Here is a 24,761-nt window from a genome sequence, read left to right as displayed (position 1 = left end):
GAGAGGCTGCAAACATATGGTGTGATGTGCGGCATTGCTTACAAGAAAAATATTACACAAGCACAGCGAATCCCCACGTCCCGATAAATCATGCCAGTTCCTCTCTGCCTCTTCCTGCCCTCTTTCTCTCCTTTATTTGTAAATTGATGTGACTTTGTTACGCCTTCCAAATAAGTCAGAGGATGAGGAAACGTTAGCTTATTTGAGTGAAAAACAAAATGATCATTTCTAAATTAGGCCGAGTACACCAGGAATAATTGTTCATCTAATCCCTTGAGGTAAGGCTGGGATGATCTGCCTTTGGTACCTGGTGTTGCTATTGCTAATACTATGTTCCATTCTCATCCCTTAGGAACCATCACCCCAGTCACCCTCTACCAGAGCCACAGAGGAGGAGGGACTGGGTGTGTGTTTCTTCAACCTTTGAGTCAATTAACACCTGCACAATTTTGGCCATATCCGCTTCATGTTTTTCTTTTAGGTTGACTGACTTTTAAAATTTAAATAAATGTATTGACAAAGAGAGCTTGATGTCCAAAATGCAAAGCATTTGCCGTAAATAAAAAGTAACCCAAAAAAGGACAACAGTGAAAACAAAACATTGTTATTGAATTCCAGCTAAATATCATTTTTGCCTCCTTAGGGCAATATCATGGCCTGATATTCTCCTTACTCTTTATTCAAGAGGAAGATTAGGAAGAATCAGAAAGGTGTTATAATGACCAACCCCAAATTGAAACTGTCTCCACCTTGTTACAAGAAGGAATGCAAGAGGGGAAAAGTTACTATCCTTCTCACTTTGTGTTTTAAGGTTATTTAATCCCATATTAGTGACCAGCGAAAACCAGCCCCTAAAGCTCTTTAAAGGCATATTTTATTGATAGAACCCAGGCGGCCCTGTAGAAACCCTGCGCATCCACTGGGAAACCATTCTCATGGACCAAACAGCATGGAACGCCAACCACAGATAGCCCATGAGCACAGTCTAGACCCCAACTTCTCCATCACTCTGCACTCGTCCGCACCAGGTCCTATGGAGCCCTCCCCGCCCGCCCCCACCCCATATCTCTTGAATCCTTCCTCGTCTCCATCGGCAGCACCGTCTTCTTCGTTCAGGTCCCCATCAGTTCCCCTTGGATTCGTGCAATATCCTCCTCTACATCTCTCTGTCCTCTCGGGCCTCTCCCACTCTGGGTCCATGCACCATGTGCCTGCCTAATAAATGTCCACTGAATGAATGAGCCTGTATCTTTAAAGACCCAAAAAGTAAGTCATCATTCTAAGGCGTGGTTGGCATTTCTTGGAGATAAGCTGGAGTGAGGATAAGGTCTGAAAGTTCAGAGAAAGGGAGAAATGCACTGATCAAGAGGTGAAGCTGGAGGTCTGGGGCGCTCTGAAGACTCTGGGAAAAGGGTGGAATGTTCCTTCCCAACCAGAGGAAGAACCCCTGTCTCCTCGGCCTCCCTGGTCACTCAAGGGATCCCTGCTCCAGTGTCCTTGTGTGTGTTGTGTTCTTCAGGGCTTTGAAGTATGTCTGTACCTCCCCCCACACACAATAGACTGTGAGCTCCTTGAGGACAGGGACCATGTCGTAGTCAGTCTCTATATCCCCAGCGCTTAGCACATTGCAGAGATGCCAAGTGAATGCTGGCTGAACTGAATTGCTAGAGTCAGATGCTTTGTAATTGCACCCCACCTGTCCCCAATCAGGGCCTTCTCTGCCAAAGCCAACAGGATTCTTGTCACACATTTAGTGCCTGAACATATCCCTGGGTGGTTTGCAAGCAAGATAATTTGTTTCTTGTTGGGAGAGCTTGTCAGCCATTTTCCATGGAGGTGCAGATAAAAAAAAAGTCTTGGCAGAAAACAAATCCAGTTGGAAAGTGACTTGGGAGGTTAAGCAGGCATGTTAAAGGTGTCTCTTCCCCAAACCTCTTACCTCCGTCTGCAAGAGTTCAGTGTAATGATGACTGCAGGTCACTACCATCTTCCCCTGCCAACAGTATAATTAAATCACCTTTGTCAGTGACTGCTGGCCCTTGGGGACCTTGCAGAGGGAAAGATATTACTTAAAAGTAAGTTCAGCCCAGGGCCTGTCCTTTGCTGCCTCCACCCAGACATTTTTTCACTACTATTTCATGAGTACTCTGTGCCAGGGCCACAGAGTGGATGTTTTAGCAATCCCCATTTTGCAACTGTGGAATTGAGGCTCAGAGAAGTCAAGTAACTCGCCCAAGGTCACACAGCAGTCAGCACAGCCTGCATTCACAGCATCCAAAACCAGTGTCCCTAACCATTACACACAGTGCCCGTGTTCTACCCTGACCACCAGCCTTTCCAAGCCCCCATCCCCCTCTTCCTGTTAAGAGGTCAACATGACAACTCTCAGGCCATGGTCTTCGGGGGGTGGGGGTTCTAACATATGGATAGAAAAATATCCTCCAGGTCCATAAACATGTAACATAGCAGGTGGAAATGTTTCGAATCAGACACTTCCTGCCACTGCGAGACATAACAAAAACAGGGAGCCTTTATTGAGTCAGATGCTATCCATTATTGTCAACCATTCAGTGAGGTGGGAACCATTATTACCCCCATTTTACAGATGAGGAAACTGAGACACGGAGAGGCTAAATAGCTTGTCCAAAGTCACAGAAGTGATAACTGGAGGAGCTAGGACTTCATTAATGGAGCAAATTTATACTGAGGACCTTTTGTGTGCAGGCGCTGTTCTGGGGTTTGAGGAAATAGCAGCAGACAAGATAGTCAGAAACCTCCTCCATCCATGCTTTTTATCTTACCAGCCCACATGCCTGGGATGATGACGACGACGACGACGACAACCATGACTTACCACTATTTACTGAGTACCTACTATGCGCCAGGCCTCAGTCTGCTCAACTATAAAATGGGACTAGCATTGCCTACCTAATGGCATAGAGTAGCAGCATATTATCTCATTAAATCCTTAGACAAGCTCCATAAAATACTATGATGATGCCCATTTTACAGTGGACCAAAGCACGGCCGAGTAAAGTCCCTCGCCCCTCCCCAGTCCATGAATCCAAATGCTCCCAATTCCCCGGTGCCCAGTTCAAATCACACCTCACCTAAGAGGCCTCCCTTGGCCTCCCCAGCCTGGCCACCTCTGGCTCCTCTAGACTCTGATAATGACAGTTGTCTGAACAATCAGGAGATAGGCATCTGAAGCCAGAGAAACACGAAAACGTATTAGGCAATTCTTCTTATAAGAAGTGCTGGCGCAAGGTCTGGGCCAAAGCTATAGCTCCTTATCACAGCTCCCAAACCCCCAGCACCTGGAAGAGGCTTTGGGGTTTCAGACCTGCAGTTCCCCTAAACATCAGGGTCTTCATTCTTTGAAAGACAATCGGTCCTTTATCTGGGTGGGTGTGCAGAGCCAAACTCAGGTAGTATTACTATCTTGGAAAGGTAACTTCATTACTTGACATTGTTCATTACCACAAAGGAATTGGGTGTAGTCATCACAGACCGCCGCTCATTGTGACAAATAAACTCTGGGCTGTTCACATCCACCCTTGAAATACCAGAGAACCAACCTCTTAGGCACGGCCAGACCAGGATAAACTTCAGGAGCGCCACATAGCCCGTCCACGGGACCAAGGGACTGGGGCTTTCTGCCTAAATTCTGCTGCCTTTTCTCACAGTCTTTACCTGGCAAACGCCTATACATCTTTCAAAACCCAGATTAAAGCTTATCACCCTTATGAGTTCTCCCTGACTTTCAGAAACAGATTCAGCCCTCCCCCTCTGTGCTCCTATGGTATATATGAATATTAACATTTATATGCACATACACATATTTATTTTTAGGTTGTGAACTACGCATGTGACTTGGACCCCATGTCTCTGTGGTAAACTTCTCCTTCAAGGCCCAGCACCTCCTCTGTGAAGCCTTCCTTGATTTCCCCCACAGCACTTTGTACAACTCTCCACCATAGCATTTAAGCCTCAGTGCCTCTGTGTGTGTGTGTGTGTGTGTGTGTGTGTGTGTGTGTATAAACCTGGTGCTTCCTCTAGGTCATGAGCTCCTCCACAGCATGACCGTTTTATCATTTATTTCTGTATCCCATATTCCTCACCCAGTTCCTGGCACATGGTGAATGTTCATTATTTGTATAAGGCAAATAAATCCCAAGGCCCAGGTGGCTGGTTTCTGGGTGCAACTGAATGGAAAGAACCACAGTCCAGCAACAAACATAATGAAAAGGAAGTCTCATTCTTTGCCCAAGTATCTTCAAGGACATGAAAGGGGATGTCATATATAATCTGTAAAGATGCTTCCCAAACTCCTTTCTTCTCACTCCACCCCACCCCTACCCCTATCCTCTCATACTCTGGAACTGGTCTGGAGCCTTTGACTGCCAACCCCTCATTCCCTTCCCCCACCTCACCCACGCAAGCACACTCTCTCACACCAGCCTGTGCGGCTGGCTCTCCCTCCTTGCATCCCCTCCCTTCTCCCTGCCCCGTTTTTCTCTCCTTATTCTTTATGACACAGGGCAGCTTAGCTTTTTCTGCCTGCTTTTTGTTTTCCTTCCCCTTGTCTCTGTATCTTTGGTATTCTGCCTCTCTCTACCAGTCTCCTATTTTTATACCCTTCCCCGAGTCTAGGAGACAAGCTGGAAAATCCTCCTTTGAAAGGAGGAGAAATAAGTCATTTCTCCTGTTGGGGTCATTCTCTCCAACAGGAGCAGGCATCTGGGGGCCATGCAAGGTGCCAGGGAGCAACAACATGCTAGGAAATCTTGTCTGGGCCACATGTGTTTATTGATTGGATGAAGACGTGGACACATGAACGGATCTACTTATTTATCCATTCAACACATGTTAGAGAGTACCTGCTATAAACCAGTTATAGGCACCAGGGAACAGACCTTGACAGGAGAAACAGGTGGAAATCCTACGTGATAAGGTGCACTCATCAAACTTTCCCTTCTCCTGGGAAGTGGGTCACAGTATACATTCCCAACCCTCTGGGATGTGGGTTTATTCTGTTTTAGGCAGAGTTCCCAGTGCTGAGAGTCTCCATCCACATTTGTTAGATAGGAAACTGAACTCAGAGAAGTCAAGTAAATTACTCAAAATCTTTCAGCGGAAAACATTACCGGGCCTTTGTGTTTTACCTTAGGTTTCAATGAAGAGATTATCTTGCTTGGAAATACGTGATCAAGGCTTTTGGCCCATCAACTGCTCAGTACAGTTATTTTAGGATTTGGCTTGAGCCCAAAGACCAAAACTGAGTCATAATATGAATATATTGATATAAGTAAATGATAGCTACTATTCACTAAGGCTGTGCTATGTGCCATGCACAGTGCTATACCCCCTACAATGCTCAGTCTCATTTAATTTTTTGAACAGTCCTGCAAGACAGATATTACAGACAAGGAGACTGAAACTTCAGAGGGATTAAGTAACTTGTCCACATCATATAGGGTCAGTGCCACAGTGAAGATTCAAACAGAGGCCCATGGGATCCACACTGCTGTGTTCTTGGCCACAACGGTCAACTACTGTCCATAACCCAAGAGCCCCAGGACCACTCAGGGTCGCCTCCAGGATGCTGTGAACCAGGGTGATCTTTCTGGTCCGTGTTTTGCTCCCTTCTCTACCCCTTATCCGCAATTCCTCCACCCTCAAACACACACACACACACACACACACACACACACACACCCCTCGTAAAGGCAGTGACTTAGAGAGGTAGCTGGTGGTAGAAAAATAGATGATCCACCAGTTGGTAATTAAGAAGCCACAGAGGAAAAAAATAAAAAATAAATTAAATAAATAAATAAAGATTTAAAAAATGAAGTCACAAAGGGACTTATCTGGCAGTCGTCCACTGGTTAGGACTCTGGGCTTCCACTGCAGGGGGCACGAGTTCCATCCCTAAGATTCCGCAAGCCACGCAGTGCAGCCAAAAAGTAATAATTATAAATTTTAAGAAAAATACTGGGGGCTTCCCTGGTGACACAGTGGTTGAGAGTCCGCCTGCCGATGCAGGGGACGCGGGTTCGTGCCCCGGTCCGGGAAGATCCCACATGCCGCGGAGCGGCTGGGCCCGTGAGCCATGGTCGCTGGGCCTGCGCGTCCGGAGCCTGTGCTCCGCAACGGGAGAGGCCGCAGCAGTGAGAGGCCCGCGTACCGCAAAAAAAGAAAAAAGAGAAAAAAAAAAAGAAAAATACTGGAAGATGGATGTAGCCTAATAGTCTCAGCACCCTGAACAGCTCCTTCTCACCCCTGGGATGTCACCAGTGCCCTGTAACCCCTGCAGTGAGCTCCAGAGCCTGGACAGCATCTCCAGGGCACCCTCCCACTCCCGCCCCTCCATTCTGAGCCAGACTGCTCTGCTCTGGTGACTGACTCTGCTCTGCATTTCACAGTCTCTCCCCCCAGTTTCCACCTCGCACCCAGCCTTTGGGCTGACACTTCATCCACGCAGTCTGCTTCGGCTGTTGCTTTCGAATGCTGCCTTTCAGCCAGAGATGGATGAAAACCAGTGGGACCCCAGGCAGGCAAACCGTCTCATGTCCCTTCAAATGGGTATTTATTCGACATTTATTTAAAGGAAAGGGGCAGGATCACAAGAAAGCCTGCTGGTGGCCACCCCAGCCTGTCCTCTGTTATCACAGCTTATTATTGACACCCAGGTCCCGCTTCGCAAAACCAGAGTCCCCACAAATGACCCAGGCACAGCCTCCTTGGAGGGAAGTTAGCAGCCTGAGCAGCTTTGGGGAGATCTCCCCCCATAAGCATCTTGTTCAAACAGGATTCTTACAATCCTGCACTGTTTTCTTCTTGGAAGGAGTGATGGAATAATTCTTTCCTCCATCTTCTTACACCTCCAGCCCTGGCTATTGCCTAGTGCCTGGCTGTGAAGCCCTCCTGCCTCAGATCTCTCCAAGGTCTGAACTTGCTCCCTAAGCTAGTCCCACTCACCCCTATGCTAAGGACAGACTTTCAGAGTCTCCACCCAGGTGGAGGAGATCCCGGGTTTAGCAGAAAGCGAGTTCAAACAGCCTTATTTTCCCAATGTTAACATTTCTGTGATGCATCTGATCATCGATGTGACCATTTAATGTTGCAGTACTGCTGATTGCATACCCAAAGCTGTCATTAAATTAGAGACAATCAATGGTGTCTTGGAAACATTTATAGCCTTAACTCACAAGCCCATAACACACATACCCAAACAGAATTATTTTGCCTTAGCTGTTTTCCTGCAGCACTTTAGGTCTGCCTCTCTAATAACCCTTATCAGGGCGCATCATCACTGTTTGTGTGTGTCTTAACCACTAGACAGCAAACTCCTCAAGGGCAAAGACTGTCTAATTCATTTTTACACTCCAATTCCAGCACTGTGTCCAACGCTGAGTAGGCACTAAATTTGATCTGGTTAAATTGGAAGAAGACTGAATTCAGATGACTCATCTAGGGAAGACACATCAGTCCTGGAATCTAGAGGAGTTTCCCCCCCACCAATCAGTAGAGGTGGCCATGTTTCTCTCCGGAGGGGGTCAATGCATCTGTCTTGGAGTGAGATAGCCCACATGGATGATGGATTTCCAGGGAAACTTCCAACCCTGAGGTTGTGCTACCACAAAACATCCCTTCTCCGATTCCTTGGAGCTCTGTCTGGCCCCTGCATCGAGCTTGGAGTAGAGAAATCTAGTGGGTGACTCACACTGGAAATTGGAAGGAACAAGGTCTTATATCATAGAGCCCTTGCGGCAACTTTGTCATTGATTATTTAGCGTCACGTTTTCTGTAAGATCTTTGGGGACTTCACCCCAGCCAGATGACCTCACGCTGAGTGAGATTTATGGCCTCTTGACTGAAAAGTAAGGCTATGAGGTAACGGAGGGAAGAGAGACCTGTAATTATGCATGAAACTCTATCACCCGCATGCTCCCTAATGTATCAGGGCAAGGATGAGATGCTGTCGTTGCCATTTTGAAAAAAAAAAGATATGACAAAATTCACCTGCCAACCCATCTCTTTTCAATAATCATAATATTCACCAACATGTGTTTGTGTTTCTATGTGTTAGCTGCAGTCTGTGGCATTATAGGCACTCAATACATTTTTATGGACAGAATAAGAGTGAATGTTCTTCTACACACATTACCTCTTTTAAAGCACATGACTCTGCGAGGTAGACATCAATGTATTTGTCTGCTAGGGCTGCCATAACAAAGTACCACAGGCTGGGTGTTTTAAACCACAGAAATTTATATCCTCACAATCCCCCGGAAATCTGAGATCAAGGTGTCCACGGGTGGTTTCATCTGAGTCTCTTTGGCTTAGAGTTGACCATCCTTTCCCTGTGTCTTCACATGGTCTTCCCTCTGTGTGTGTCTGTGTCCTAAGCTCCTCTTCTCATAAGGACACCAGTCCGATTGGATTAAGGCACTCATTAACGACCATACTTTAACTTAATTCCCTCTTTAAAGATCTGTCTCTGAATACAGTCACATTCAGGGGTTCTGGGGGTTAGGGCTTCAACCTATGAATTTGAGGGGTACACAGTTCAGCCCATAAAATCATTATTATTCAGATGAAGAAACTGGAGCTTACAGAGGCAATGTGACTTTCCAAAGCTTACTCAGTTTTCCAGAACAGAGAAAGCATGTCCCCATTTCAGTGATCAAAACCACTTCTCTTTCAACAAGCCAGGGCCTTACAAGGGCCTACAAGACCCTGTAAGATCTGGCCTTTTCCCTAATGTCACCTCTTCTCTGAGGCCTTCCCAAACCATCCTATTTTAAACAGTAATACCTTTCAACATGCCTTGTCCCCAGTTCCCTGATTTATCTTTCCTCATAGCACTTAGTAGCCACCCAGATAATTTCACCAAAATACAAAAGCAATATGTATTTTGCTTTTTGGGAGTTGTTTATTGCCTGCTTCTCCCTTTTCTCCACACCTGAGGGAAGCTGAGTTTCAAAGAGCAGCTGCACCCATGGATTACGTTATTTGAAAATAGAAAATTTTAGTTTAAAAACAAAAATTGCAAATCACTGATCTACATGAAACATGATGAGACTGTAAGTAAGATGGAGGGGGAAGGGAGGGGAAGGGGAGGGAGAGAAGGGAGCTGGGGTGGGGGAGGAGCTACTCACAGGGAGGCAATCAACCTGTCGCTTCAAGTCTCACCTGGGGCAGATCTGCTTCCAAGCTCACCCATGAGCCTGTTGACAGGATTCAAGTCCCCGGAGGCTGTTGAGGTGAGAGCCTCATCTTCTTGCTTTCCATTGGTGGAGGCTGCCCTAAGTTCCTTCTTCTTTGAGCCTCTCCATAACATGGCAGCTTGCTTCATCAGAGCAGTCGAGTGAAACGGAAAGAGAGAGAGGGAAAGACAGAAGTCACAATCGTTTGTAACCTAACCATGGAAGGGGCATCTCATGACTTCTATTCCTTGGAAGCCGGTCACTAAGTCCAGTCCATCCTCAAGGTGAGATTAAACAGGGGTGTGAGTAACAGGAGGCCAGGATCTTTGAGGAAAAACATCCAATTCCAGCAACAAAGCTTCGGTCTGAGATTCTGACACGGAAGCTAGTCGGCCCTGCAGCCAAAGGCCCTTCCCATACATCCCAGCAATTCTACGAGCAGCGCTCACAATACACTGTAGATGTGGCCACTCAGGAATCTCCAGGTGCAAAGGCCACCATGGGACACGAGCTCTCCAGGAGACCCAGACCTCAGGGAAGTGTGGGCTGATACAGGAGAACTGGAATCCTGAATGTTAGTGTTCCAAACTAAGAGGAAGTGTTTGCACACATCAGGCTATCAAGTAATAATAACAACTTGTCTGGGAAAATACCCCTATGTCAGTGTCTCGGTAACATATTTCATTGAGAAACACCAGGGAGAGATGTTTTGTTTGCTCCTTGAGTAATTTACTGCATTTCATGTTTAAATTGAAGTATCTAATTATACAATTATGAATCATCCTGATTCAAATAAAGTTCACCAAAATAATTTCCTTATGTAGCATTATCTTCCAATATACGTGCTATCTTCATTTCACTATGTACTTTTATTCTGCCAGTCTAAAGATCTAATTGTTTTTCTAAAGTGTCCCATTAAACTAAAATAACAATTCTACCACACTAACCATCATGACCTAGTTCCTCCTGACAGGTATTATATTTTGAAATGTCATGCTTTTTTTTTTTTTTTTTTTTGGCGGTACGCGGGCCTCTCACTGTTGTGGCCTCTCCCATTGCGGAGCACAGGCTCCGGACGCGCAGGCTTAGCGGCCATGGCTCCCGCTCCGCGGCATGTGGGATCTTCCCGGACCGGGGCACGAACCCGCGTCCGCTGCATTGGCAGGCGGACTCTCAACCACTGCGCCACCAGGGAAGCCCCCATGCTTTTTTTAATGGTTGTTTTCCGAAGAGAGTTTATAGCTTTTGCAGTTAGGCAGCCTTGTAAAGCGTGGTTTTAAATGATTTTCAGGTTTCAAACTAACTGAGCATTTCAAACACCAATTTCCTTTGCTTTTCTTTTAAACTAATAATAATGCCTTTCCTGTATCTTGGTTCTTTACAACTGACAGAATACAATCCCATTTGTTGTTTTATTTGTTCCTCTTTCCCAGACCCAGGTTACATGCTAGGAAAGGACTTAGGTCACCAACAAAGTGCGAAACTCGGGCTAACACGAATGCAAAAAGAGTTTATTGGCAGGAGAGCAGGCTGCTCAAAGATCAATAGGCACCTGTATAGGCACCATCCTGTTCAAAATACAGAATATTTCTAACAGTTCAGAAGCCTTCCTCGTGTGCCCTTCCAGTGCATCCATAATCCTCTCTAAAATGTAATCACTTTTGTGGCTTCTATTGCTATAGATTAGTTTTGCCTGTTTTTGAGCTTCTTAGAGGTGGAACCATATTATATCTACTCTTTTGTGTTTAAGGGTTTTTTTAATATATGAATTTATTTATTTTATTTATTTTTATTTTGGGCTGCGTTGGATCTTTGTTGATGCGCGTGGGCTCTTCTCTAGTTGTGGCGAGCGGGGGCTACTCTTCCTTGTGGTGTGCGGGCTCCTCATTGCGGTGGCTTCTATTGTTGCAGAGCACGAGCTAGGCACGTGGGCTTCAGTAGTTGTGGCTCGCGGGCTCCAGAGTGCAGGCTCAGTAGTTGTGGCTCACGGGCTTAGTTGCTCTGCGGCATGTGGGATCTTCCCGGACCAGGGCGCGAACCCGTGTGCCCTGCATTGGTAGGCAGATTCTTAACCACTGTGCCACGAGGGAAGCCCAAGGGGTTTTTTTTCCCCTCTCTCTCTTACTATATCTCTGAGATTTATCCATGTGGTTCCTTGTAGTAATAGTTCATCGGGGTTTTTTTTTTTCTTTTGGTTTGTTTGTTTTTTATTGCAGTGTAAATACTCAGTTGAATGATTTTACCAAAATGTTTTATCCATTCTACTTGTTAGGGACATTTTGGTTATTTCTAGTTTGGGGCTATGATGAATGGTGCCTGTGTCTGTCTTTTGGTGGACATGTGCACTGCTTTGTCTTGAGCGTAGCAATTCCAGTGGAATTGCTGAGTCATGAGGTTGGCATAGATTTCACTATAGTAGATATTCATTGATGGACTTTTGAATCTCCTGCAGCTAGTGTGGATATTACCCACTATCCCTATATCTTTGGATCACTCCCTGCACATGTACAATCCTGGGAGTATTCAATCATTCCAGCCCAGATCTCCGGCCCCACCAAGCGGCCCTGGGGCAGAGAAGGCTGTCCTTGTCAGCGGAAAGCCACCCCTCACAAGCTTGTGCTTCCGCTCTGATGCCCCACGTCTGTTGAACTCCTCACCTCTCTCCTGTCTCACCTTTGTGTCTCACCTTTATGCCCTGATCCTTGCTCACCGTCCTGTGTTGTACAGTTGGAACGAAGCCCTTTTCTTAACAAATTTGGACCTCGGTTCCCTTGTCTGTAAAGCAGGAAACTGAACAAAATTCTCTGGTAATTATGAATCTGTGGTGTCACACTGGGTCAATGAGATCTCACCATAAATCTGCTTGCATTACAGGAGGCCAGAGCACAAGCGCATGACTCTGAGGGGCTGGGCCACAAGCCAGAGAGCTTCAATGAGGGGAGGCAAGAAGGAAAGTTCTGGAATACGAAGGGGGCTGAGATGGGAGAGGGGTCGGTGGTGTAAGGCAGTGCCTGCCGTTCACACCTTGTTTTGTTTCCTTTAAACATAAAAACATTTAGCAAATGAGTTTTTCTACATAACACTGATAAAACATTCCTTGATCCTAAGATGCCATTGATTATAAAATCTACCGCTGATTTAGTGCATTTGGTCCAGAATAAAGAACTGAGTGGTGAGCTTCTTTTGATGACACAAAAATGTTCAAATGAGGGAACATAAACACATTTTCTAGAACTGAGACAGTAAGTCATATAAAACAGATAAAAGGGGCTCTGGCCCAGGCTGAAGTGCAGAGGCAGGCTTGGAACCCTGAAAAGTCACCCCCCTGCCGACACTTGCCTTTCCCACTGCAGTTCCTAAGGCACCTTTTCAGAACCCGGAAATTCCTTTTGAAAAGAGGTTTCCATTGGCATAGTGGAAGAGGCTTATGTTTTGCAACAGGCAGACCTCTGGCCTGGAGCAAGTGGCTTCACCTCTGAGCTTCTGCTTTCTGAATAATTAAATGTACTTATTATGAGGATACAAATGAGATCATTAAAGTACCCAGCACAATGCCCTGCCTGTCTTAGGCAAGTGGAGAAACGTTACTTCTCTTCCATTTCTCCCTGAGCAGCAGACAGCGGAGCTAGATTCCGGTTTGCTTAACCATCTGTTGGTTGAAGCATATGAGGACAATCAAAAGCAAGGTGGGCAGTGCAGGGGGAGGAGCAGCAAGACAACACTTTGCCTATTTCCCATTCACGACTGAAACCAGCCACTGAGGTCTTAGGGGGTCAGGAACTAATAACCCCTTTCTTCCCTCTTGACTGTAGAACCGGTGGAGAGATGAGGTACACAGACAGATGGAAACCAGAACATCATCTTTATGACTGAGAAAATGGATGGCGGATCAGGACTTTAGACTTCTGGTGAAAAGGATCTGCTGACACTCTTCGCCCCTCTAGACTTAGGGACAGTCCAGCCCAGGGAGAGTTTGGGCTATACAGCAGGCATGTCACCCAGGCTTGGAGTAAGTGGTAGCACGTGCTCAATCTGACTACTCTTATTTGAAATGGCAGCCTCCCACAGAATGGGAGAAAATATTTGCAAATTACATATCTGATAAGCGATTAAAATCGAGAATATACAGAAAGCTCCTAAAACTCACCACCACCATCACCACCACCAACAACAATAAAAACCCAATTCACAAAGGGCAAAGGACTTGAATAAACATTTCTCCAAAGAAGCTCTATAAATGGTCAATATGCACATGAGAAGACGCTCATCCTCTCTAGACATTAGGGAAATACAAATCAAAACCGCAGTGAGATACCATTTCACACCCATTAGGATGGTTATTATAGAAACAAAAACCAAAAAACAGAAAACGATAAGTCATGGGAAGGGTGTGGAGAAATTGGAATCCTTGTGCATTTCCGGTGGGAATGTAAAAGGGTTCAGTTGCCGTGGAAAAGAGTATGGTGATTCCTCAAAATGTTAATGTAGAATTACTGTATGATCTAGTAATTCCAATGCTGAGCATATACACAAAAGAATTGAAAGCAAGGACTCACCCAGATATTTGTGCATCCATGTGCATAGCAGCATCATTCACAAAAGCCAAAGATGGAAACAGCCCACATGTCCATTGACAGATGAATGGATAAACAAAATGTGGTATATACGTAATACAATGGAGTATTATTCAGCTTTAAAAAGGAATGAAATTCTGACACATGCTGCAGTATGGATAAACTTTAAAGACACTATACTAAGTGAAATAAACCAGCCACAAAAGGACAATTGTTATGCAATTCCACTTACATGAGTAACTAGAGTAGTCAAATTCATAGAGATAGAAAGTAGAATGTTGGTTCCCAGGGGCTGGGGATGGAGGGAGAATGGGGAGTTAGTTAGTTAGTTTTTTTTTTTTTTTTTTGATGTGGACCATTTTTAAAGTCTTTATTGAACTTATTATAGTATTGCTTCTGTTTTATGTTTTGGTTTTTTTGGCTGTGAGACATGTGGGAATCTTAGCTCCCGGACCAGGGATCAAACCCGCACCCTCTGCATTGGAAGGAGAAGTCGTAACAACTGGACCACCAGGGAAGTCCTGGGAGTTAGTTTTTAATAGGTACAGAGTTCCAGTTTGCAGGGATGAGAATGTTCTGGAGATGGATGGTGGTGATGGTTACACAACAATGTGAATAAACATAATGCCAGTGAACTGTACCCTTAAAAATGACTAAAATGGTACATTTTGTTGTGCATATTTTTATCACAATAAAAGAAAACTGGCAGCCTTAGCTCCACCCCATCCAGTCCTCCTGATTCCCCCTTGCCCTGGCCTATTGGGTTTTTTTTTTTTTTTTGCTCCATGGACCTTATCACCTGTAATATATTATGTAATTTACCAATTTTCTATGCTTATTTTCCTCTTTAGAATGTAAGCTCCAGCAGGACAGGAATTTTTGTCTCTTTTGTTTATTTCTTTTGTTCACTGAGATATTCTAAGCACCAAGAACAGTGCCTGACACATAGCTAGTGCTCAGTAAACATTTCTTGAATGAATGAATCTCAATAAATCCTTGATGAATACATGAATCAATGGAGGGATGGATGGATGGGACGATCCTGTCACCTGGCTTGCCAGGTACCATTTTCCATTTAAAGGTCAGTAGAGGCACCATAGAAGCCCATTCTACACATGAGTAAAGTGAGGCACAGAGGACAGTAATGATTTTTCCACAGTTCAGGGAGACGCCTGGCTCAGAGCCAGATTCAGAGAAAATAGCAAATCCAATAGAAAGGAAACAGCTCGCTAGCTCAGAAAAATATGAGGTTCACCTGCTTATCTTTTTTTAGTATTTGCCCTCAAGGGAAAACTTGTTCAACTTACAGTTTTAAAAAAAAAAGACTACATGTTTTCTAGCAATATCACTGCTGGATTTGATCAGTCTTTTCCCGACTGATACCTGGTTGTATCCAATGGAAAATAACAGTAAAATTTTGAGGTGAAGAGAGAGCCATGGATTGGGTGAACTATTGGGTTTAACACAAAGCATAATTTCTTAATGAATTTTAAAGAAATATCTTGAAGTTTCCAGAAAAATATCATAGAGGTGCCTAACTTTTTTGGGAAATTTGTGAGGCGGGGATGATTTCCTGGGGCAGGGGTGGGTCTCAGGAGATCAGGATTTACTCCTGGCTTTAGCATTTTAACACTATCTCTCGGCTGAAATAACTTTCCCTGTTGGATCTCAGCTTTATCATCTGAACAGAAAGGGGACTGGGGGCCCAGGACACGTGTTAGACAGTCTCTTGGGTTTCAGAGCTATATTTGCATGGCAATCACACTGCTTTTCCTTAATTTGTGTGTTAGAGATCCAGAATGGCAAAGAATTCTAAAGATGCTTCTATTTGCTCTTTATATCCTGTGTTTGGATTTGGGGTGACTGATGGCAAATGAGGGGACAAGAGCCCCTCAAAGGCATCCCTTGTGGCCATCCCTGCAGAAGGGGACCTCGGCAGGAGAGATGATGAGATGAAGGCGTCTCCAGTTTGTGGCTTTGGGGGCTCTGGGAGACATCAGTCTTGGTACCTGTTTTGTGCTGGGTGGGAGGGCTTCGAGGGCAGAGGATGGACACAGAGAGCTTGCAGGAGGTGAACCTGAGAGGTCTGTTTAGAGCCCACGTGAGACCCCCTTGGGGATCCCAGAATCTGGGTCAGACTCTGGGGGAAGGAGGTGAGATTTGCCTGGGCAATGAGGACAACCAGCCTGTGAAATCTGAGAACTGACTGCAAATGGAGTGAGGGCTAGAGAAGCTGTGGGTGCAAATTAACTAACTTTTAAACCAAATAAATAAAAAGATATAACAGCTGTTGAAATAGCTCAATGGCCGCTCAAAGTGTGGCGCACAAAGACATTTCAGACAGTCATTTGCGCTTTGGGCTACGTACGTAGGAAGTGTGTGGTTAAACAGGCTGACTCTGGGTTTATAGCTAAGTTTAAAAACATAATGGATATTTGGATTCATTTCAGGATTCAGCAAATTTGGGTCCACATCCTGGAAATAATAATCCTGTTCTTCTCTGCACTGGTCAGATGCCATCTGGAGAATTTATGTATTTCTAAGAGCCATATTTTAAAGGGATGTGCGCAACTGGCCATGGGGTCAGACAAGGGCACAGGAGTGGAGGGAAGGATCTAGAAATCTGTTATTTGAGAAATTGAAGATCTGGGGGACACTGTGTTCGAGTGTTTGAAGAGCTGCTGGATGGGAATAAGGGTTGGGCTTGTCCTGTATCGTTCCAGAAGGTGGAATCTGAAACACAGAAAGGAAAGTTATAAGGACAGAGGCCTTGGCTCTATTTAAGGAAGAACTTTCAATCTGATTCCTTCTTCCAAGGAGGCTGGCCTGAGCTGGGAACTGAGTCCTCTGGGTCTGTCTGGGGCAGGGTCCAGTAGCTGTGGGAGTCTGGGGCAGAGACAACCACGGGGACAGAGCCACGCCAAGTCTGTGGGAGAGAACAGTACCAAGACCACAGGCAGGAATGGAGAAGAAAACGGGAGAGACGCCAAGCCTCAGGAGCCAGGCAGAGTTACCAGCACTGGCACCGCCTCAGCTGGCCGTCACCCATCAGTGGCTTTACGGAATATGTGCAGAGCCATTATCTTAAAGACTCCAAGTTATAAGAGAGGCCATGAGCTGGTCTCCGGCAAAGTCATTGTGTCAGGAAATGCTCTGATCCTGGAGGTGTTCAACAAATACCTGGTGACCATCCCACTTTCATTGGTTCAATTCTTTTTTTGCGGTACGCGGGCCTCTCACCGCTGTGGCCTCTCCCGTTGCGGAGCACAGGCTCTGGACGCGCAGGCCCAGCGGCCATGGCTCACGGGCCCAGCCGCTCCGCGGCACGTGGGATCTTCCCGGACCGGGGCACGAACCCGTGTCCCCTGCATCGGCAGGCGGACTCTCAGCCACTGCGCCACCAGGGAAGCCCGGTTCAATTCTTTTAATTTTTTTTTAACAATTCTTTTAATTTTTAATCATGGTAAAATACACAGAACATAAATTTTGCCATCTTAACTATTCTTATACAGTGCCATTTTAAACTGTACATTTCAGTGCTATTAAGTATATTCACGTTATTTTGCAATCATCATCCACCTCACCATTATCAATCTCCAGAACTCTTTCTATCTTGTACACATGAAACTCTGAACTCATTAAATAATAACATAATAACATAACATAATAACATTCTCCCTCCTCCAGTCCCTGGCAACCACCATTCGACTTTCGTCTCTATGAATTTGATGAATTTGACTCCCCTGGGTCCCCTTGTAAGTGAAAAAATACAGTATCTGTCTTTTCATGACCAGTTTATTTTACTTAGCATAACGTCCTCCAGGTTCATCCATGTTGTGTAGCATGTGTCAGAATTTCTTTCCTTGTTACACCTGAATAATATATGTACAAACCATATTTTGTTTATTCATTCAGCCATCAATGGACACTTGGGTCAACTGGATTGGATTGATTGATCCAAAATTGGATCAATTTTGTACCAGGCCCTCTGGTAGGCACTGTTAGTCAATACTATGACTATGACCTTCAGGGACCTCACAGGATCCGTGGGAGTGGGGGAAAGGCTGGAGAGGGGGAGTGAGAAAGTGTCAGATATGTAAACCAATTTTTAATAACACATTTTGAATAATAATAATGTGATACAAAGTCTGTACCAGATATAATGGATATACAGTGAAGGAAGACGTTGGTTCTGGGGATGGTGGGAAGGAAAGGGTGAGATTGTTTCTTAAGGAAGGCAATGTCATACAGCAGAAACTAATACAACATTGTAAAGCAATTATACTCCAATAAAGATGTTTAAAGAAAAGGAAGGCAATGTCTGAGCTGATGAGCTCAATACTGCTAGAGAACTTTTTTTGAAAAACTTGAATCTGGACTATGTTGTAGCCAGTGGCTCCCAAAAGCTGGACCAGTTGCATCTAACTCCTTGGGACAGCTTTCAAAAAATAGCGATCCCAGTTCCCAAGCCCAGAAGTTCTGATTCAGTGAATCTAGGGTGGAGGGCAGGAGTCTCTTTTAAACAGCCCCTCCTGGGGATGTTGATGTACCAATCGTGTTGGCAGGCACTGGAGAAACCTTGAGGTTATTAGGTCCAGGTTGCATTTTAGATAAACCTCTCTGACCTCCCTGTGGAGGGGGCAGGAGGAAGGAGTTAAAAAAAAACAAAACCCAAGGTAGAGAAGCTAGTTCCACACCATGAGTACAATATTCCATGGCCCGGAGATGCTGATGATGTCAGGTGTGGTATGTTCATCCCTCCATTCATTCAAATAGTATTTGGTACACACCTACTTTTTGTTACCTGCACTAGACTCTGCTGGAAACCCCTTCCATTTCTAAGGTCCTATATCCTATTAATCATATTTAAAAGTGCTTTAACAAATGGAATGTGGCAGAAATAAGGTTGTGTGAGTTCTGAACCTAGACCATAAAAGTCCTTGCAGCTTCCTCTCTTGTTCCACTCAGAACCCTGCTGCTATGTCAACAAGCCTGGACTTACCTGCTAGGGAATGAACAACCACATAAAACCGAGATAAGCCATTCAGCTGACCTGGAAGATGACCACAAGGTATGAGTGAACCCAGCTGAGATCAGAGGAAAACTACGTAGCTGATTCCAGCCAAATTGTCAGCCCACAGAATTATGGGCTAAATGATGTTTTTTTAAGCCACTAAGTTTTGGGTGTTTTGCTGTGCAGCATAAGCTAACTGATACACTCTCCTTGGCCCTGGGGCCTTTATACACGCTGTTCCCTCTGCTTAGAATACTCTTCCCTCTTTCTTTGTCTGGTTGACTCCTATTCATTACAGTTCCGGAAAGTTTTCCCTGATCTTGATTAGGTTAAATCCCTTCATTGCACTTTTTGCCTCTCTGGTAGCACTACAATAGCTGTAATTTTACATTTATCTCTGTATATTATTTGATTATGGTCTTTCTTCCCTATTAGACTGTAAGCTTCATGAGCCCAGGGACAATGTCTGTTTTGTTCACCATTACATTTCAGCACCTAGTACAGTTCCTAGCACATAGTAGGTGCTCACTAAATATTTGTGGAATGAAAGAGTATGTTATAGCCCTGGAGGAAACAAACTTTGGGGGGGTGGGGGTGGGGGCGGTGTGGGGGGGTGTTCTTTAAAATAGTAATCCTCACACCAGTCTTCTCCTCCCACTATCCTGGGAATTAAAAACTAGACAAGTCATTGTATAAGAATGTGTCTTGTAATTTTTAAAGGACTGTACAAATATTAGTTCTTAATTGTTAGTGTTATTATTCTGGGCTGGCAACAGCTGGCTTTGGGGGAATCCTAGCTTTCTCATTCCCCTAAAATGTCCCCAGGCAGTTTCCTAGCAGCTACAATTGTGGCTGGATAAGCAACTTACAGGCTGAAAGTCTCCCCTAGAGTTAAAACACAGATATGTAAATATCTCTGTAGCTGCAACCTAGCAAATAATCTCCAGGCTGGTTAATTGCAGAACTTGATGGTAATGATACCTATGCTGAGTTCAATTAAGGACTATTTACAAAACCAATGGGGGAGGATTTTCCGCTTTTTCTGAAACAGTAGGCACCGACTGAAGGGACCTGTTATTTTACAGTTAAATCTATGGCTCAGATACACCATAAACTCCATAGATTTGGTGTCTGCAAACTCCATGCCCTATTTTGATCCCCTGGAGCTCAGTTTGCAGAAAGAGAGCACAAGTCTAATTAATGAATCGCTCCAAAAACAGACCCTCTGTGTGCAACTTTTCTGAGTCTCAGTTTCTTCATCTGTAAAATGTATGTATTAATAGTCTTACCTCATAAGTTTATTTTGAGATTAAATGAGATAATCATTGGAAAGTGCTATTAGAATCATGAGAACAGTGCCAGGCATAGAGTAAGCATTCAATACATTTTAACTATTATTGGTTGTTATCATCACTGTACTCCTATTAACACATACAGTTGCTTCCACCCTGGACAACATACCAGCTTGAGAAGCCTGCTCGGAAATCTTCCTTGCCCAATTTTGCTTACTCAGAAAGTGAATGGGTTTTCTCACATAGCTGTTGAGTGGAGATGTTTCATAAAGTATGCAAGCATTCATTCATGAGACAGGGGTTGAGCACACACTGTGTATGTTGCTGGGTATATAGAGGCGAATAAGAGTCCTTGCCCTAGGTCTACAGGGGAGAGACGAGGTTCACTGCAGTAAAGGCTCCACCAACATTGACCCCCGGATGCTATGGGAACATAGAGAGGGGCCAACCCCACCCCAAAAAGTTGGCTTGCTCTGGTCCACTGGGGGTTCCCAGGTGGAGAAGAGGGTGAAGCCCTTATTAATTTCATGCAAAATGGAAGAGGACCTTCCTTCCTTCCTTAAGAGATTGTTGCGGTGACCTATTTCTCTGACCCTTTTATCACAAAGCTCCATTAAGTCTGGAAATGAAGCTTTTAAAATTAATGATCTAAGGATGGAAAGCATTTTCCCCGATGCTCAGCATCTCTGGAGGAAATGCCATAGGGTGTTCACCTTTTGCAAGGAGGGGTTTTGTTAGTAGTGTGATGAGAAAGGCCTCATCACATCTCACATTCTTGTGACCTGGGCTCAAAGAGTGGCTCCAGGACCGACAATAACTAGATATACTATGGCGGTCAGGTTTTTGGGGAGAAATACCTCCCTGGGCATTAGGAAATCTGATTCTGTCTCTGATGACACTGGCCGGCACATGCAACCATGCTCCAGTCATTAACCTTTCAGCGAACTGGTGAGTCCAACTTGAGAATATTTAACAGGTATTCCCAACGCAGGTGGGGAATCACTGCTCACCGCAAGTATCTGTCTGTCCCTCTCCTCTGCTCCTTCTCTTGCTCTCCCAACTGGAAAAACAAAGAAACGAACAAAACTCCTCCCTGGAATCCCTCTAAGCTTCATGTTACTCTTCTATCTCTCCCCTTCATTACTCCCGAGCTTGAAAAATAATAATAACTTAAAAAATGCTGATATTGCAATATTAAAAAAAAACAACACAGAATATTTATTATGTTCAAGCACTTTGATGTGGCTTAATTCATTTAATCCTCCTAACAACTTTATGATATGGGTACTTTTATCATCTCCATTTTATAGCCAGGAAACTGAGGCTTAACACTTTCAGCTAGGAGGCAAAATCACACTGCTAGTATGTGAGCCCGAATTTAAGCCCAGGCTACTGACTGCAGGGCAGTTCTTAACCACTTGGTTCAGTGCGTCAATTTCCCATTCTTTCCTAACCTTGTCTCCCCACGGCCCCCAGGATGTTTTCTTCTCTGTACCAAGGATCTCCAGGTGGCCCAAAGGGGAGCCTCTTGTAATGGACATTTGTTAGGTTTGGGTGCCTAGTGTCCATTTCCTCTTCCAGAAAGCATTTCTGCTCCTGTGGAATTACCTCTTCCCACAGGCTGGAATCAAGATCTTGCCTCCTCCTGGCTAAAGAAGAGGGGAATGACGCAGGCTGGAACTTGACCTGTAAGCAGCAAGGTCAAGGAGCCTGGAAGACTTTGGCATTCTGTTCAATCCCTCTAAGCAGGTGCCAACAAATTCAGTAATCAAAATAAAAAATATTTTAATGCAATCCTTCTAAAAAGAAAAATTAATGGAAAAATTCCAAAATGAACAAAATCTCAAAATGTAAAAGAAAGATAAGGTCAGTATGACTGAATTTCCCTTTCGCCTTGGGCTCCATTGTGGCTGGGCATGGCACTGCTGACCATTCTCCATCGTAGGGGCCCCCTGTGTGTTGCCCTTTAACCCTTTGTACCTGCCTCACTCTCTTTGTTTCCTGACACCGATGGGTGCACGAGGTGCTTGGGCTCCGCTTTTTCTCATGTGGTTCTCTGCACACGAAAGGCCCTTTCTCCTCCCACCCTACTTTGCTGACAAACTCACCTTCCTTCACCTCCTTCTCTATGCATCAGCTTCTTGGTCTCTAAAATGGGGGTAATAAATAACACCTAAGGGATAGCCTTGGGCGCATTAGATGAACGTTAATATTTGTACAGCACCTGACTCAGGTGAGCACTCAGGGGCCACGTCAATAGCATCATCGTCGTCCCACAGTACAGCAACCTGCTGCCTAGCCTCCCACCACCCAAAGGTCAGGGGAGCTGCCTGATATTGGCTCAATGAAAAACTCACACCTGCTTCCCTGTCTACGTTTCTGCCTGCCCAAGTGTCAATTACAGACTTCTCTTCCTCCAGCTGCTCGGTAAATGGAGTGAGGTCTGCGGTTTTGGCTTACAGCTCCCTTCCTCTCCCTATCCACTCTCTCCAGGCCGTGTCATAAATGTCCACAGCTTCAAGTGTGCCCTTTTACCTGTGACACATCTTTGCCATCCATATCTCCAGGCCCAAATGACCAAATGCTCACTAGAGGTGTCACCTGTGCCTACATCCCACTACGAATATTACTAATAATAGCGAGTGACTGACGATTGATTGCTAACTGGGTACTCCATACCAAGCCAAGCACTTTACCTGGATTACTTCCTTTCACCCTGTCAAAAACCTCATTTTACAGAGAAAACACAAAACGAGAAAAAATAAAACAACAGCGAAACCAGTAGAGTGGTGGAAACAGGATTTGCACCCAGACAATGTGACTCCACAACTGGGAATAGATGCTTCTGCTAAAACAGTTTATCCAGAGTTGCGCCTTTTAGAGAACATTTTTTTAAGTGAGCTGAGGAAAAGATGACACAGCAGTGGTTCTCAATTTTGCCCCCAACCCCAGGGGACATTTGACAATGTCTGGAGGCATTTTGGGCTGTCACAGCCGGGAGGGTGCTACTGCATCGGTTGGGTAGAGGCCAGGGATGCTGTTAAACGTCCTACGATGCACAAGTCCCCACAGCAAAGAATTATTTGGTCCGATGTGTCAATAGTGCCAAGGACGAGAAATCCTGCTTTATGGCTACGAAGCAAGACAGGGAGAAGCTAGTAAAGGGTGTTGGCTCTGTAGGTGCTGGCTCCCCTACTCACCAGCTGTGTAGAGCCTTCCACCTGCCCACTTCCCGCCACCCTCAAGCCCACTACCCGGCGTCCCCGCCCAGCAAAGGCGAAGACTCAGCGGCACCCACACTGCCTTCCCAGCACAAAGCACAAAAAGGAGCTAATTACCTTCCTCCTCAAAACCTTCCCCTTCCCTGCTCTTTATCGCGGCTAAGAATACCACCCTCCGCCTCCTCCTTACAGGTGAGCACCACTGTGCCCACCTTGCTTGTTCTCACCACTGCCCCTCGACTCTCCCTCCAGCCATCAGTCACCAAGCTGTGTGTCTTCTGGCTCCCAAAAGCCTCTCCTGCTCTTCCTCTCCTTTCCATCTTCCCTAACCTACTTTGGGCCAAAATAGCTTCTTATGCTATTTCTTCCCCACTTATGAGGCGGAAGTCACTTTTTATTCATCTACATTGGGATGAATTCATTTCGCCCAGAGCATGAATGTCACGAGGAATTAAACGAGGGACCTTTAAGAGCCCGCCTAATCCCTAGCCTGTGAACCCAGGAGAAGTTCCTGATGGCTTCTGAGTGTTCTGCTCCTTTCCCTCTGGCCCTCTCCTGCAGTGGACAAGGTGGTCCTCCAGGTCCAGGGCTCGTCCCCGCCCACCTCACTTTAGATCCCGTCCCCTCTCACCCTCAGGACCTGTTCCATTAGGGACCCTGCCCTTCCTCTTCAACCTCTCCCACCCTACTGGGACTTTCCCATCAGGCACAGATGCTCGCTCGCCCACCCTCTTTGAAGGATCCTCCACCCTCACCTCCCACGAGCTAGACTGCCATGTTTCTGAAAAGGATTGTCTACACTTGCTGTCTCCTACTCACTCTTCAACCCACCGCAATCTGTCTCCCAGTCCCTCCACTCCATTCAGGCTGTTCTGGCAAAAGTTATCAGCCTTCCAGTTGTCAAAGGAGATGGGCACTTGCTCTCCAATCCTTCTTTGATTGGACTTGCAGTGGCATTTGAGAGTGTTGGCCATTCCTTTCTTCTAGGAGTAATTTCTTCCCCTGACCCCTGGTTTTCCTTCCACTTCCCTTCCTGGACCACCCGCCCCCTCCCCAGTCTGCTTTGTGGGCACCCCTTCCTCTGTTGCCTACGGTGTCCCTCAGCGTTCAATCTTGATCCCAGTATCTTCTCACTCTACACATTCCCCATGGGTGAATTCATCTGCAGCCTGCACCCATAGCTCTAACCACCAGGAGAGGGGGTATAGGGTGATAGTTAAGAGCCTGGACTCCAAAACTCCTCTGTGAACTAAGTGTTTGACCTTGGGCCAATTACTCAACATTCCTGTGCCTCAGTTTCCTGAACTGTAAAATGGTGCAAAGCTTTTTAGACTCATTGCTTTCCATGACCGAACTTGTACCATTTCCTCAGACCATGCTGAACCTTGTAGAGTTACCCAAATATATTACACGCTCCTACTCAGGCTCAGTCTTTGCTCAGGCACGGA

General features: G+C 45.4%; 1 long non-coding RNA gene across 1 annotated transcript in view; it reads right to left on the bottom strand.

The window, feature by feature from the left end:
• The window catches only part of LOC132593710 (uncharacterized), a 28,303-nt gene extending 4,678 nt beyond the window's left edge, over window positions 1-23,625 (bottom strand). The window contains exons 1-2 of the long non-coding RNA XR_009559493.1: window positions 23,526-23,625; window positions 9,199-9,355 (exon numbers count right to left, since the gene is read on the bottom strand). This is a non-coding gene — a long non-coding RNA (uncharacterized lncRNA). The remainder of the gene's footprint in view (window positions 1-9,198; window positions 9,356-23,525) is intronic.
• Window positions 23,626-24,761: the final 1,136 nt, after the last annotated feature.

Source organism: Globicephala melas, chromosome 17, assembly GCF_963455315.2.
Source record: "Globicephala melas chromosome 17, mGloMel1.2, whole genome shotgun sequence".
Classification (NCBI taxonomy): Eukaryota; Metazoa; Chordata; class Mammalia; order Artiodactyla; family Delphinidae; genus Globicephala; species Globicephala melas.
The sequence above is the reverse complement of the archived record's forward strand: the minus strand, read 5'-3'. Positions and strand labels throughout refer to the sequence as shown.